Source organism: Notolepis coatsorum (genome assembly GCF_963971535.1).
Source record: "Notolepis coatsorum genome assembly, chromosome: 5".
NCBI classification, from domain to species: Eukaryota; Metazoa; Chordata; class Actinopteri; order Aulopiformes; family Paralepididae; genus Notolepis; species Notolepis coatsorum.
The window spans coordinates 95883682-95895316 of record NC_140169.1 but is presented as its reverse complement, the minus strand read 5'-3'; positions in this window follow the sequence as shown (position 1 = coordinate 95895316).

The following is an 11635-nucleotide window of genomic DNA, read 5'->3' as shown; positions in this document are numbered from 1 at the left end:
TTTCGGTAGAGTAGCTCACACAGAGAGAATCCAGAGAGGACCTGAGAGCATCTATTTGTAACAATTTTTCTGTCATATATTATCTCAAGGGGAGATTTCATAATTTTTTCTTCATCAACTAACCTACACAACGCAGAGTGATATCCTGAAGGAATACAGGATACGTAACATTAATTAAAAGTCAACGAAATCTTAGGTTGGGTCTATACTAATCACCACAAAGTACCAGAAAATACCCTAAAGTACCCCAAAATACCCCAAAGTACCCCAAAGTATACCCCAAAATATACCCCAAAATACCCCAAAGTACCCTAAAATACCCCAAAATACCATAAAATACCCCAAAATACCCCAAAGTACCCTAAAATACCCAAAAATACCCCAAAGTACCCCAAAAAACCCAAAGTATACCCCAAAATACCACAAAGTACCCAAAAGTACCCCAAAATACCCTAAAATACCCCAAAGTCTACCCCAAGTCTACCCCAAAATACCCCAAAGTATACCCCAAAATACCCCAAAGTACCCCAAAGTACCCCAAAATACCCTAAAATACCCCCAAAATACCCCAAAGTACCCCAAAGTACCCCTGTGGGTGTGATGGTAGAGAGAGAGAGAGCAGCTTTTTTTTGGGGGTATACTTTGGGGTATTTTAGGGTACATTGGGGTATTTTGGGGTATACTTTGGGGTATTTCGGGGTATTTGAGGGTACTTTGGGGTATTTTGGGGTACTTTGGGGTACTTTGGGGTATTTTGGGGTATTTTAGGGTATTTTAGGGTACGTTGGGGTATTTTGGGGTATACTTTGGGGTATTTTGGGGTATTTTAGTGTACTTTGGGGTATTTTGGGGTACTTTGGGGTATTTTGGGGTATTTTAGGGTATTTTTGGGGAATTTTGGGGTACTTTGTGTCATAATCACGGCAAGAGCCTTCTTCACTCCTCCTCATCCTCCCCCACATTCACTACGGAAGCCTCACATCCATATATGGTCAGCACTCCTTCACCCCCTGTCAAGCTCCTCACTCAACTCGGCTGCACCTCATCTCCTGATTCACACGCTGCCAGGCACCTCACTCAACACAGCTGTATCTCATCCCCTGATCAGCAAGACACTACATCTACCGGCAGATTCTGACCAGACCTCGTCGTGGTGTTATTCTAGTTACCTAGGTACAACGACTCAGCCTGAAGACCTGCTAGACCTTCTCTTGTGATTATTCCCTGCTCTAATATTGCTTCTCTTGTGCCCAGGACCTCCGCTCCAGTAAACCTTCCTGTCTGGACACCTGGAGCTGCACAAAGAGTGCCCCTGCTCTCTCTCGACACGGACCTGTGTCTTCTGCCCACAGCTGCACTGGAGTGCACTTGTCCTCATTCCCCCAAGAACATTCTAACCCTGTCTGTTGCATATTCCTTGATGTCAAACCTGTCTGCTTGGGGAACAATATTAAATACCGTAATTCCTCTAATAGTAACCGGGTCTCAAATACAAGCCGGGTCTCTATTAATGGCCGGGTGCGCTCTTGAGCTAAGCAATTATAAGCCGGCCTCCTAATACAAGCCGGGTTACTAATATACTGAGCTGCATACTGAGCTAGTTACTTGATTTCACTTTGAAAACGTTGAAATGACCAGTGACCACCTGTAATTGCACTGTTTACTATTTCATACAGTACTTGGTTTCAATAAATGAACCCAGTACATTTTACTGGGTTCAAACTGACACAAAATGTTGATTTATTCATTATGATCCGTTTGAAAATTTGAAATATAGGTCTCCCTCTTATACAGGCCTCCTCCTAATACAAGCCTGGTACCCGCTACAGTTGAAACAAATACAAGCCGGGGTTACTATTAGAGGAATTACGGTACCCTAAAACGCTCCATTCTCTCTTCTCCTGTGTTCAGCTATTGGGCTCTGCCTAAACCCATTCTCACACTTTGGGGTACTTTGGTGTATTTTGGGGTATACTTTGGGGTATTCTGGGGTATTTTGGGGGTATTTTAGGGTACTTTGGGGTATTTTAGGGTATTTTGGGGGTATTTTGGGGTACTTTTGGGGTATTTTGGGGGTATTTCGGGGTACTTTGGGGTATTTTGGGGGTCTTTTAGGGTACTTTGGGGTATTCTGGGGTATTTTGGGGTATTTTGGGGTACTTTGGGGTATTTTGGGGTATACTTTGGGGTATTGTGGGGTATACTTTGGGGTACGTTGGGGTATTTTGGGGTACTTTAGGGTATTTTCTGGCACTTTGTGGTGATTAGTAGGACCCTCCAGCAGGTCTATCCCTGCTCTTCAGAGGGATAATGGTATTCATAATAGAATGTTCCTTCTTCCTGTTCCTAATGGAAACACTGCACTTGGAATGGAAACACAGGAGCTACTGTATTGTATTACTGTATTGTATTAGCAAAAAAAACCTGCTAGATCCAGACAGTAGCTAAACCTAAACAAGACCAAATCCCTGCTAGCAACCAACCATGCTGCTGCTAACACAAGACTAGAGAACCACTGGTTTATTGACACATTTAGCTAACTAAAACAAGTTGTGATATTTGCTGCCACAGTCTGACACAAGTGGTGGGATGCATTCTGAACAGCTCTGACTCTGTCGTAAGTACAGCATTCCTGCTGTAACCAGCTGTCACTGTTCTTTTAGTCCAGTGTTTCTCAAAGTCAGCTCAGCCCACGGTGTGTTAGTGGCCCTTTTCACACAGACTTCGCAGCATTATACCACAATAATGGATTCTCTCCCCAGCCCCCCCAATCTGCCGGCTTTGGTTTGTACACACTGAACCTAGCAAGACGGTATAAGTGTGTGTGTTCAGACAGAATGTTGCGTTCCCAAGTTGGATAGATGGAGATACAGCATGGATAGAATAGATGCAGCAAGGATAGAATAGATGCGGCGCTAGGGATGTTTCGATACCGATACTGGGTCCGATACTGCCCTATTTCGCTGTACTCGTACTCAGTGGCGAATCCTTATGGAAGCCAACGGAAGCCATGCCTCCCTAATATTAAAATATGAATTAATATCAAATATGAAATATGAAAAAAAAAATATATATATATATATATAATTTTTTTTAATATAGTTTACATTCTTTTTCATCTGTGCTATAATTTTTTATTTTTTTTTTAATGTCTCCCTCTTCTCCTTCTCACTCCCTCTAACACACTGTCAGCCTCACTATGCTCACTGCAGCAGGAGAGGAGGCAGATGGTAGGTCTCTTTCTCCAGGCTTCCAGCATTATAGAGTCCAAATCCGATCCTAGCCAATCAGATTCGAGCTGACTGCCACACCCTAAAAGTTTAAAACGGGGCTGAGAGGAAAACACTCAGCATATTTTCCCCTCTGCACTCTGAACATTGTATTAACCCGTAACTGTTCCCACGGGCCGAATATTGCCCCGATCCTCGCGAGATTAAATCCACAGGGACCTCTCGGCGTGCCGAAGCTTTTCCTAAATCACTTCCATCATCGAAAACGAGGGGAAAAGGTCGGCTCGCGACCCTGAAAATGTCGCGTGATTTTAAAAACGCTGTATTAAGTGAGCCTATTATGGGATCCACGCGAGCTTTCTATCGTGGAAACATCTGGGCGTCCCGCAACTTTTACTGATTCACATGTAGCCCCTAAAATGCTTAGAAAAGGAAAACAGAAAGCGTGGAATAAACTCGCCGAAACGGAAAAGTGTATGTGGTAGTTTTCAGTCAAAGCAAACTGTTATATATTATTTTGTACAACACAACCAACGATTACAGAATGGCAACAGGAACAGGTACTATACACTCACAATTTCTCCCCTCATCTCCCCTCTCTCTGTAAAACAACGAGGTATAGACACACATCTCTGACTTGGTACAAGCAGCTGCCTGTCTCAGATTTCCTCCTCAATGGGGGAAGATGAGACATGCAGGCGCTGATTAAGTGAGAGACAGTGGCTGTTTGATCTCCTGGGAAAGTCAACAAATGTGTGGTTTTACAGCTCTGAGATCGACCAAGCGACTAGAGATCCATCTGGTCAGACAGATTGAATATACAAAGATACTAAAGAAACGGCCTTATAAGGCGCCAGACAAGCCCCACTAAAGGGGGCTGCTGTCTCCTCTAAGACAAAGGACAGCAGATGTAAGAGATCAAAGAGAGACCGTTTGAGTCCACTCTGTGACCTAATAGGGCATCTTGAACTGCGGGAAAAACGCCCAGTAATAAATTCAGTCTTAAACGTCACTGTAGGGCTTAGCCTATTGAGAGCTAAAACAAGTGTTCTCCAATTAGAAAGCTCGATGCGAGTTCTTGGATACGCCCGCCTGTCGTAACATTAGAGGCGGAGCTTAGATTTGAATATGACAAACTCCTCGATGGGAGAGGAAGACACAAACCCCACGAGACAAGACCAGGAAACAACTAGCAGAATACACACTCTTTTCTCCACTAGATATTGAGGAAACCATGAGCAGAAAGACGGCCCCGCAACTACCATCTTGGAGAAGCCGAGACGCGAGAATGTTTATAGACAAGCTTTTTTATTGAGAATTTAGTCTGAATTCTACGATCCTCCGGCATATTGGATGCATCTCGTAGGTTCATTGCACATATTTCTTTTGTAACATCTGTTGAAATCCTTTTTCATTAAAAGCGGATTCTCTTCAAACTGCTCGGAACTCGATTTCTTCAACCGCCCGCCGTGTACTAGCAGAAACCATAATATACCTGGTTATCTGCATTTGTAGCTCAGTAGTACTTCAAAGAGCTTTTTAAGGTTTAAACACAACGCAGGGTACGAAGGTTAAGCTAGGAAGATACTACATTTTTGGTGCTGTGATCCTTGAATAGAAACGTCCGTTTTGAACGACAACAAAAGAGAATTTTTTTCCCTCTTTCTTCACCTCGAACATCGACAACAACATCAGGTCGTCTTCGCGTAGCCGGAGAGTTACGCTAGAAGGTGAGTGTTATGGAGTGTACGGGTGTTCAATTCGAACCAAAGGGGGGTTTGCTAAAGACTTAACCTCATGTGAACATGAAGTAATGGGTGATGAGTTGGGTGTTCTGGATAGAAGGGGCAGCTCTGTGGAATTGGGTACAGGGGAGTTCCACTGGAGTACTATTGTACAGAGAATATGGGGAAGTGTACAGAGCGCTGTTACTATTCAGAACATGCAAGTCAGATATGGTAAAGATGAGTGTGCACCGCCAAAACTGGTTTGCGAGACAGGTTATAAGCGTCGTATTGCGACTGGCTACGGTTTCTCTGGCCAGGGAGCCACGGTGGTCCGTTTTGCGTGCGATGGTGCGCTTCTCGAGGGATTATTAGAACCCTAGAAAATAATACTCGAGACGGGGGCGCAGTTAATGAGGAATGATTTGGGTGTTCTGAATGGAAGGGGATGCTCTGTGAAAATTGGGTACAGGGGAGTTCCACTGGAGTACTGTTGTACAGTGAATATGGGGAAGTGTACAGAGCGCTGTTACCATTCAGAACATGCGAGTTAAGTGTGGTAAGCGTGAGGAGAACCTTCGGGACCGGTGAGTGGCGTGTGCGGTTACAGAGTACGGGGAATAGTTCTACGGAGGAGCTGAAGTACACCCAGATACGTGGCTTTTTAATAGAAGCGGGGTCTGGTTCGTGCTCAAAGTTAAACGGTGGTACTCGTGCGTGTTAGGACCGTGCCGGGCAGACTGTAAGGGTCTTGTTTGATTTTGAGCGCAGCAGGCGTGTTAATTAACTGCGTTAGGCTGTAACAAAATAAGTACTTAAAGAAAAGTCGATTAAAAGGCTATAGAAAGCAATATAGTAAACTTAAACACTGTCTATAGTACGGCGGGTAAATATGCCTGATGTTGCATTTAGGAAGTTGCGCGGTGGTTGTTGACGGGATGTGGAGACTACCGCGGGCGTCAGGAACTAAAATGGGTTGGTTATGAATGATGTTGCAGCTATGGTTAGGCATTATTTGTGTATGAGTGGAAGGACTTATGGTTATGTTGTACGTTGTGTGATATAGTATGGATTAAATCTGTAAATTGGCACTTAATATATGACTGAGAACGGTTTTTTAATATTGGATATGGTACATAGGGACGAGCGCCTCGTCCATTGAGCCACCCAGCTGCTGGTAAAAATGCAGCGCGTGCGTGCTCGTCGGTGCTCGTGCTGGACAGAGCGCGTTCTCGTCAGGACTCGTGCGTGTCATGGCGCGAGGCTAGGCTAAAGCTACATGCTATGATCGGCTAGCTCGAAGCTATGTGCTATGAACAAATAGCTCGTCGTGGCTCGCATGGGATGTTCAGTACTGTATGTTGTGGAAGCGGAAGAATTGCAGTATAACTGTGTTGTCTTTTATGAAGAATAGGCTAATGTTTACAAAATATTGGCTGGAAGTTTAAACGTGTGCAGGATGCACGGTGAATGAGTGGGCCGCCTTAGTGTGCGCATGCGCACTTGTGAGAAAGGTCATTGTGTGTGAGGCGGAGTGAATGAAATTGATTATGATGTGGTTGAAAGTGCACTAGGTGGCGCCAGAGTCAACCTGGGCAACGCGGCCGTTTTAAGTGATTGTGATGTGGTTGGAAGTGCACTAGGTGGCGTTAGAGTCAACCTGGGGCACGAGACCGGTTTTTGGAGGGGTGTGGAGGTGACCGTTGTGAGGGTGTTGGTGTTACGCTAGGAGGCGGTAGAGGCATTTTTGACTCCCGTCCTGAGGTAGTGTTGTGGTGTATGGTTAGGTGTACGTAATGCCCCTCTCCCGCTCTCTTCCTCACTCTCTCTTCCTCTCTCTCTTTCTCCTTCTCTCTCTCTCTCCCTCTCTCTCTCTCTCCCCCTTTCTCCCCCTCTTCCTCTCTCTCCCTTCTCTCCCCTTCTCCCGCTCTCTTCCTCTCTCCCTCTCTCTCTCTTTCTTCCCCTTTCTTCCCCTCTTCCTCTCTCTCACCATTCTCTCTCCATCCCTCTCTCTCTCCCACTCTCTCTCTCTCCCCCTTTCTCCCCCTCTTTCTCTCTCTCCCTTACACCCTCTCTCTCTCTCCCTCCCTCCCCCTCTCTCTTCCTCTCCCTCTCTCTCTCTCTCTCTCCCCCTCTTTCACTCTTCTTCTCTCTCTCTCTCTCTCTCCCCGCACTCCTTCCTTCCCCTCTCTCTCTCTCTCCCCCCTCTGTCTCTCTCTCTCCCTCTCTCTCTCTCCCCCTCTTTCTCTCTCTCTCTCTCTCTCTCTCTCTCCCCGCACTCCTTCCTTCCCCTCTCTCTCTCTCTCCCTCCCTCTCTCTCTCCCCGCACTCCTTCTTTCCCCTCTCTCTCTCTCTCCCCTCCCTCTCTCCCCTCTCTCCCTCCCTCTCTCTCTCCCCGCACTCCTTCTTTCCCCTCTCTCTCTCTCTCCCCTCCCTCTCTCTCTCTCTCCCTCCCTCCCTCTCTCCCTCTCTCTCTCTCTTCCCCTCTTTCTTTGGCCCCCTCTCTCTCTCTCTCTCTCTCCCCCTCTCTCTTTTTATCTCTTCTCTAACTTTCTTTCTTTTCTCTCTCTCTCTCTCCCTCCTCCTCCATAGGAGGTGTTTGGGCAGGTGCAAAGTGTGGCATATTGTGTAATGTGTTTTATGGTTTGGAACAGGTCTGTACGGGACTGTGTGCCCCCCCTCCCCCCTCTCCTGGTTTTCCTTCTCCCTTTTTCCCCCTTGATGCCTTTCCTTTCTGGTCTCCCCCATTTCCCTCCCCTTGCATTTCCCCCCCTCTCCTGGTTTTCCTTCAACCCCCCCCCCCCCCTTCTTTTCTGCGTGTTTTTCTCTCTCTCCCCCCTCTTCCCTCTGAAGACCGGCATGGGGATACATGTTTTCCCTCTGGCCTGGTCCTCTCTTGGCCGGTTGGCGGTTTCGGTGTGGCTTTTTTTATTGTCCTGGTATGGTGTTTAGGTTGGGGTCTTCATGTCAGTGGACTGTGGTATGTGTGGTTATAAAGTTGTGTTGTTGTTTGTGGGGATTGCAGGACATATTAGGATACGCGCCGGTGACAGAGGGAAGAAGAGGAGGACGGAACATTGGACATGGTTCCTGGTTTGAGTGACAGTAGTAGGCGGGTGCTTCGGGGGTGTGCTGTGGCGATGGTTTGGTTGTGTGTGTTGATCGGTACGATAATGTATGATCCATATCTGCGACCTGAACAGCCAGAGGTGGTGATAGTTGGTAGGAGGTCGCAGCCAGACCATCGCGGGAATCTGTTTTTGGGGATGGCAAGGACGGTAGCTAAGGCAGCTAATAGATCGGATTGTTATGTGTGTGGCTTGGCCCCGCTAGCGGCCGACGCAGGTCTTCCTTTGATTGCGCACCCCTTAACAAAGTGTCATGCCAATGTGTTGAGAGACGTGCCTCTCTCCGGCCCATGCGACAGGGTGGGTCATGATAAGATGTTGAGGTATTTGGGCCGGGGGTTGGGGTCGAATAAGGCGATAGGTATTGGAGGTCTAAAGGACAATAGCCCCATTCCAGTGGCGTTTAGGGCGGCTGGGTTTGAGATGTGCGTAGAGGGGAAGTCCGGTGGTAGGGACGTGGGGTATTTGGACGGCTGCTTGGGTGAGAGTGGAGTATGGGGTAAGGATTCAGAGGCGCCAGCCCCTAGGGGGGGCGTTTTGGATTTGTGGCGAGTATGCGTACGCGGCGTTACCTATTAAGTGGAGGGGTAGGTGTGCGTTGGGGTATTTAGTGCCGGCTATGAGGGTGTCAGATGTTTTGCCGACGATTCCCAAGTCAAGGAGGAGGAGGGATGCGGACCACTTTTTCAGGGTGGCGTTTCCCTGGTGGGGGACGTATGCGAACATGGGTGAACTGGACCATCTAGCTCGCGTGTTTGAAGATATGGCGGCTACGACCGCGAAAGGTATGACCCTGGAGGCTCAAGAGTTACGGTCCTTAAGACTGATGGAGCTGCAGTCAAGGACAGGTTTGGACTTCCTGTTGGCAAGTTCAGGAGGCACGTGTGCATTGATTGGTCAGGAATGCTGCACATTTATCCCAGAAAATGACGTAGGTGGCATACAGGAGGTTATAGAGCATTTGAAGAATATTACTAGGGAGATGCAGCCCGCGCGGGAGGACTCGTGGGAGGGCTGGGGTCAAAGTTGGATGGGCTATATAGGATGGACGATTGCTAAGTATTTGCTGTGTGCTGTGGTGATGTTTGCGGTTATAGTGGTTTGTGTGAATGTTATCAGGGTGTGTGTGACGTACGTGTTCAGGACTCTCGGCGCGGTTGGTTCTGCGTCTGGGGACCCACACCGCTCGGTTGCGCCTGCGTATGCGATGATGATGATAGGGGATGGCGCGGAGGGTGGCAGGGTAGGTGTGGGCGTTCCAATAAAGCCGAGGTGCCCGGCGTCCGCGCTGGCAACTATTCTCTGATCTGGGTGGTGGACATTCAGGGTTGGGGAGTGGGAGGGCCGGGGCGTGCGTGTGGGTGTGAGGCGGGGGACGTTCCTGGACGACCGTGCGTTGCCGTTGGCGAGATAGGGTTGTGTATGCAATTGTGTTTTTTTTCTCCCATAGTAGGTGCGTTTGGATTGACTGTGTGATGTGGGGCGGTGTACCCGGGGTTCGGTGTTGGGTCTGGTCGGCTATGCATGGCCGTCTGGCAGGGCACTGGACTCTGGGGATACTGGCCTGAAGGACGGGAGAGGTTGCCGGGATGCTGACTGCTTGGTACCTGTGGTGAGGTGGGTTTAGACCACTGTGGAGGGGCTGTCAAGGTCTCTTCAGTAAACAGGGTTGACACCTCACGGCGTGCGTGGCGCGGCGTCCGTGGCATTCTTTAGGTTACCTCTGGGGGACACGTGTCTGGGTGACAGGTGTTCCCTGGGGGGTGTGGTACTAAATAATGAAAAAGAATGTGAAAAATGAATGTAACTATATTAATCAAGATGTTTTTGTTTTCCGAGGAGTATCAGAATTGGAGCAGGATCAAGCGGAAGTAAAGAAGAGCGGAGATTCAACAAAAAATAGGAACCCAGTGTGTTGACAGAGATCGAACGAGAAGAAAAACAGGGAGTAGAAACGGGTGGTATCACACACATGTATCAATTACAATTGTCTCATGTTTAAGAGTGTATGAGGAAAGTAAAAAGATACTCATACAGTGAATGAAAGGAACCTCTCAGGAATTTGATTATAAAGACAGAGTAAAGTACAAGTCCGGTTGATAAATTAACAAGAACTGTTGTCATTGTGTGCTCTGATCTCCAGCAGTTCGATTGGACACGCGGAACACCACAAATCAGGTAAGAATAGGAATTTCAACTGAACAAGGGACAGAGGAGAATAGGAAGGGCCCACAGTGCCACTATTGGCTGTCCGAGTAGGAGTTAGTCACAAGAAGCATAGATACCTACACTTAGATAGGGATAACACAAGCTATTGTTCTGCCTGTTGCCATTGTTACAAGATAAAAAAGACAAGAGAAAAAATGGGGCGAAAAAGCGCATATAAGAAAATAAAAGACACAACCGACGCAGGTAAGTCGACCGTAATTGGGTGGATGGAAGAAAATCCCGTACAAATTATTGCCAATGAACACGACACGACAAAAGGTAACAGATATTATTTGAAAAAAGCAATTTATATATCAAAAAGATGGAATGAAAGATGGGAGCTTGAGAAACGTTGGCCAGTCGAGGGTTCTTTTGATTTGGGGTTAATAGCTATTGTGGGAACACTAATTAAGGCATACAGATATCAAGGGAACGAGGAGGAAAGAGCAAAGAAAAGGTTGCAAGAAACAAGCTTTTTAGCAGCTTATGCACGGGAAGCTGAGAGGAGAGATAGTGAAAAGAAGGCCATTGCAAATGGCAATGATGCAGACAAACCAGTAGAGGGGGTAGTCCAGGTCACCATAACTCCCCTGGCCCCTGACACAACACCTGTCACCGCCCAAAATGCAGTGCAGTTAGCCTCACTCACCCCAGCCTCCTATCTTATGGCCCAACAGGAAAGAATTGAGGGAGCTTTAGCACCCCCGCCATATGCCAGTAGGAATGGGGAGACAATATACCCCATCCTACCTTTATTAGAGATGATAAGCCCTTACCAGTTGACAGATGATCTGGGGAACAAAGAGAAGGGACAAGCAAAGACATCTATTCAGCTGACAGCTAGGCAACCAGATAGGTCAGCCTGGACTTGGTCAGACAGAGAGGGTGTGGCCGCCTCACGGCTACCAGACAGGTCAGCCCAGACTGGGTCAGTCAGAGAGTATGCGGCCACCTCACGACCAAGGGAAAGGATAGAAGAGACGTCAGAGCGAACTAGAGTGATACAAGCAGCTGAAAGAAAGGGAAAGGAAGGCTATGAGGCAATGTTAAAAGAGAAAGAGTGGGAAAGGGTGAAGGAGACCTACGGCCAGCCTCAGAGAGTTTATGACCACCAGAGAGAGTATGACCACCAGAGAGAGTATGACCATCAGAGAGAGTCTGTCCGCCAGCCAGAGTACCTCCAAAGCCCCCCAGCTCCTGCGCCCCACTCTATATACTGAGATCTTATTACCCCCCAGCAATTTGCTTCCCCCCAACCTCAGCCCCGCAAGGGGGTAGCCCCTGGCAGTCACAAGATTGGTCACACGATGTCCCAGTGGACGACGATAGATGCAGTAGGTGAGAA